The sequence below is a fragment of the Poecilia formosa genome, unplaced genomic scaffold, assembly GCF_000485575.1.
Source record: "Poecilia formosa unplaced genomic scaffold, Poecilia_formosa-5.1.2 Scaffold16, whole genome shotgun sequence".
NCBI classification, from domain to species: domain Eukaryota; kingdom Metazoa; phylum Chordata; class Actinopteri; order Cyprinodontiformes; family Poeciliidae; genus Poecilia; species Poecilia formosa.
In genome coordinates this window covers 2,974,371-2,979,701 of record NW_006799955.1, presented here as the reverse complement: position 1 = coordinate 2,979,701, position 5,331 = coordinate 2,974,371, and the positions used below count along the sequence as shown (strand labels likewise).

Here is a 5,331-nt window from a genome sequence, read left to right as displayed (position 1 = left end):
GTCATCTGTGGAGAACACAGATGTAGAAATAAAAAAGGAGCAAGAATAGTTTGTGTTGTGCGCATTGAATTTTTCCATCTTCATTAAATCGAGTTGGGGCCTCATCCAGATCTGCCCATATGCCTGATTTTAAACTGAAGGACAGATGCGTCCCTCCGCAACCAAATGTTGAGACATAAACATGATGGGATGTGTCCAGGCAGTGAAAGGCAGCAGCTCACTGTGGACTCTGTGAGTTATCAAACAAACCCAGATGCCCTCCCCATGCAGTGACAAAGCGTCTGTCGCCTCTGCCCATTCAGCCACACACACAGTGGAGTGAATGTTTAATGACAACAGAGGCCACAGAGTGAAGGACTGATGGTGGCGTCCTCTGACATTTGTGTCCTCTGTCGCAGCAGATGGTCAGGGTGTGTGATCCACATCCAGCCAGACTCAACCCAGAACAGTTTCACACAGAGGAAACCTGCAATCAGCAAATGCAGGGAGATAAAAGAAAGAAATATCCTGATCTCTTCAGGACAATGTTTTCTTAAAAAATTAAAAATAAAAGAAAGTGGAAGGATATTGGGAAAACATTTCACAAAAATACACACTGGTTTGAAGAACTTTATTTCCTTTTTTAGTGATTATCCCCGTCACAGAACACAAACATCCAAAGGGGTCACGTGGATTTTGGCTCATTGTAAAACAAATAATATCACAGAAACTCCACAGAACATCGGGTGCATAATTTGATATTTTACAGGAATATCAAGGCATTTTTAATGCAGATAAAAACAAGGTTTGTAGTAAATATTACTGTATAATTGTTGTGTTCAAACTCAAAAGCATAAGTTTTATAAGGTGAGGAAAACCAGAAACTTTATTCATCATATTACAAAAAAATTATAAATAAATAACTTCATTACATTGAAACCTCCTTAAAACATGATGTAAATTAATTGCTGTGCAAATTTCTTTGGATTAGGTTGTGTGGCCTCATCTCTTCTTTTTTTTTTTTACATCTGCATACAAAAATAACATTTTATAATAAGCAAGCACATTTCTAACTTTTTTTTTTCACATTATTAGTAGTTGCAACAATAACTTGGCAGCATGCATTAGTAACATGACATAATTTATTACCTTTGCCAAAATCAAACTCAATGACATAAAAAAATATTTTAGCTTTGAAACTAATTGTTTTTCTATCAAAGACCTTTCATTTCTCAGTTCAGCTGAAAAGCCAATCTTTCCCAGAAGCGTCATAATCCACAATGAGATGCGATGACAACAAAGCAGAGCAGGAGGCGCTTAACAAAAGGAACAAGGCGGCTGGAGAACAAAACAGAAACTGAATTTGTCACCAGATTTCTTTTGCAACATCTTCAAACAGCGCTTTTAACAACAATAGAAACTTCTCTCTGTAATTTAATATAGGATTGGATGATGCTCACTTGCACGAAGGAAGTCATCGCGATATGTTCCTGCAACGCTGACGGTCAGAGCAGCTTTCCTGGAGGCATGATTGAAGGGTGATGCTGCTTTCTGAATGGACGATTCTTCCCGTTGTACAGCCATTAAGCCGAACATTTTACAAGAGAAGCTGCTTTTCTCCTCTGCTACCCTTGTTTAAAAATCTTGTGTCCGTCGGTCTTGGTGAAATACATTACAAAAATGAAAACGAAACAAATTAGATGCGTGAGCTTTCCACCCACATCCCGTGCGTCTATGAGTTTAAAGGCCACCAGAATGTCTTGTTGTTGTTAATAGTTGGTCCACTTCCACGGATGTAAATATCAAGCCTCCACGGGGAGGGCGTGGTCTGATCGGCTTGTGTCCAATCATGGACACAAAATGAGCTCCATGCGCTGGAGTTCTTCTGGATTGATTTAGTTATTTAAAAATTTCAGCTGCAGAAAAAAAAAATGGATAATAAAATAAAAAACATATAATTGGACTGAGACAATTAAACATGCATCGTCGCTCATGATTGCAACAATAAAGTTTGTACTATTTGCATGCACATCCTTCCAACACACGTTTAGAGGGAGAAAGACACACACACAGAGGGAGAGAGAGAGAGAGAGAGAGAGAGAGAGAGAGAGAGAGAGAGCTCCATGCCCGTCCTGCCATTACGTTTCTCTTTTACAAAACAGCTCCAAGCAAAGGAACTGTGCTGCTGTGGTTCCTAAATGAGCTGAAGCATTCTTTCACCATGACAGATTGCTACATTTGATCTAAGCTGTACGCAGTCACACCAAAAGAATAATCTTGGAGGACATTAAGTTTTAGTCAGTGCTATTAAAATTTCATAAAAAAAATAAATTTGTTTGGAAATGTAGAGTTGGATTAGGACTGGATTTTAACAATACTTGACAGATTCTAGCTAAACATTTTTTATCAGATAAAAATTAAAGGTGTCGGTTAGTCTGCTGTTGTTCTCCTTTGTGTGCAGTAGGGTTGGCATATCTGTTCAAACAGATTGTTATATGTAGGACTGCATACGATGTTTACATGGTATAAAAAGATATGTTTTTTTTTTCTTTACTGTCTGAGGTTAAATAAAACAAAGATCAGTTTGAATAACCAACAATATTTTTATTTGCTGAATGTCAGAATAATGAAAGAGAAGTTTCTTGTATTACTTTCTTCAAAGTATAAGTATAAACACTATGGGAATGTCCAGCCATCTTTACCATTCAGGAAGGAGATGGGTTCTGTATCTAAGAGATGAACATGTTTTGGTGCAAAATGTCTGTATCAATCCCAAAACTGCTGGCCAAAGCATGCAAAAGAGCATACATATTTTTAGTTAAATGAATCCTGTGCCAAAATAACCTGAAGTAATTCTGACTGGAAGAAACCCTTACTATAAAAGCAACTACAACAAAAAAGTAAGATTGTGATTTTCAAATGCACCCAAGAATAAAGTCTTTAAATTTGGAAGACATGCACCATTTCAGTGGTACAGAGGAGCAACAACACCCTATTGTGTGGCTGTTTTGCTGGAGGGCAGACTGGTGCACTTCACAAAACAGATCCTATGCAAAAAATAACATTATGTGACAACAACAAAGATAACAATAAGCATGTATTAAGGACACTAAAGTCAGTGTTTTGGAGTGGCCACCACAAAGTTCTTATCTCATTTCTATGGAAAATTTATGGGAAGAGATGAAATGGTATGTGTGACCAATAGGACCCATAAAATTGACTCAGATACATCAGTTCTGTCAAAAGGAATTGGCCAATATTACAACAAACTATTATGAGAAGCTAAATAATATCAAAAATGTCCAATCACACAGTTTAAAAGAAGAAAATAATAATAAACAAAACATTTAATTATGATTACATTTAGGGGAAAAAAATAAATGAAAAGCTTAGTTTGATTTAGGCAGTAAGAAGATTTTTATGTGCCTGCAGCGCATGTAAACTCATGGTTTCAATTGTATCAATTCAGTAAAGATCCACATTACATTTGCAACTGGTATAATTTCTGTGTTGAGGCAAGAATTTATCTTTGTGTCCAACTGTAATTGGTTTACTCCCTCTGCAAATGCTAAAGTCAAACTTCTAAACAAGCCGAGTTTCTTTATCCTCAGACAGTTGCTTTCTGTGTGGCACATCTTAGCTGCGGTTGTCAGGGAAACGGTTGTCATGCCAGCTTGTTAGAGTAGAATTAAAATGTCTAGCTGAGCATCATTTTATGCATTGATCAAAACCAATTCTTAATTTGTATTTATTTTTAGTGTGGAGGATGAAGCACACGAGCAAAATTAGTTTGGTGAATTCATTGAATTTCAATTGATTTAAGTCTTTGAAATATCTTATTTAAGTCTATTAAATACTCTGCAATCCTGAGTACAGTTCAGTGAAGAAAATACTAAAATTGTTACACTTGTTTCATTGACACAATTATTTTATCAGTGTGTCGTGTGAACATCATCAGAGAATCACTTTGCCCTATTTGGAGCGGTTTACATTCTGATGCTGATTATTTTCCAGTTAATTAATTCATAGGTATGTAAACTACTTGTTTTGTCTCCATGTTTAATAGTTAGCTTCTAAAATAGATGTTCACTGTCAAATCGTTTATTCTTCTGATTTTATATATATGTTAATTAAAATGTCTTTTTCGCTGCCTTTTCAATCTATAAGCCTGTCACACCTTTGTCCTCATGATCAATCCTATTTTTGAGACATATTTCAATTAAATGACTTGCTCTGCACAGAAAGTGGAGTATCAGAGCACAGCGGGGGTAAAATGGCCGCCGTCCCCTGAACACTGGGCTGGTTTGCAGCCCAGCCTCCCCCCAGTAGCTCAAATGATTCAGTATGACTCTTTGTTTTGAAAGATCAGATCAATTTAATAGCTTTTGTTTGAAGGGATTTGTTTTAACTGCGCGCTCAGACGGCTGTCTGGCATGAAGGAAAGTTTAAGGGAATGAAAGTGACTGTGAACCTGCGCAGATTTAAAGCCGCTGATCATTTCTGTGACAAGAGTTTCATTTGCCTTCATGCGCTCTTAAATCGCAGGATCTATCATCTTATAGAAAACCAGAACATCTTACTTGTGCTCTCTCTCTCTCTCTCTCTTTTTTTTTTTTTTTTTAATTCTCTCCCCCCACCATTCAAGATTGGCTCGGTTAGAAATGTGTTTCTTGGATTTGGAATGCAAATGCTTTGTTCACATGGAGGGGGGAATCAGCGAGGAGCCTGAAAGCGACGAGTTTTTGATTAATGAGCTTTGAAATGGCTCTCCAGGAGCAATAAAGGATGAACTGCTCTTTCTACCCCCTCTCTCTCTTTCTCAGGCACACACACACACATCGCCGTGTCTCTCCCAATGTCAAAGCGCCACAATGTATTTTATTTTTCTTTCTCTCTCTTTCTCTTTTTTTTTATTTTATTGGCACCTATCTGCTTTATTAGTATTTTGAAATCAATTAAACCGCCAGCGGTTACTCTCCGCTCTTTACTTGGAAGAGCTTATTTGGTCCTTTCTATTGCACGAGGGAGGAAGGCTAATCATGTGGCCGAGTCTTAAAATATGATAAGCGACATGTGGAGGATGCAATAAGCCCACAGACTCACTTCCCTTCATACCAATAAAACATCAATATTCGCGAGAGCCTTTTATTCCGCTAAAATGCACTTTACGTTGGGAGCATAGAGCCGTCTGATGAGTTTTAGATATCCTGGTGTCTAATTATTGATCGTCTCTGTCTGTTTGGACTGTACAGTGAAGGCTGCGGGTCAATAAACCTCCTTCGCGCTGCTACAGTGGCAGCAAGGAGACACTGCGGCGTTGTGTACAGAGACCAACAAATCTCAACGAGCAAA

At 37.7% G+C, this 5,331-nt stretch overlaps 1 long non-coding RNA gene across 1 annotated transcript; it reads right to left on the bottom strand.

Annotated features, from left to right (window-relative positions):
* Positions 1 to 595: 595 nt before the first annotated feature.
* On the bottom strand, positions 596 to 1,973 carry LOC103134322 (uncharacterized). The gene is made up of 2 exons (XR_475821.2): positions 1,440 to 1,973; positions 596 to 1,317 (listed from the first exon to the last, which is right to left on the bottom strand). It is a non-coding gene; the product is annotated as an uncharacterized LOC103134322 (long non-coding RNA).
* Positions 1,974 to 5,331: the final 3,358 nt, after the last annotated feature.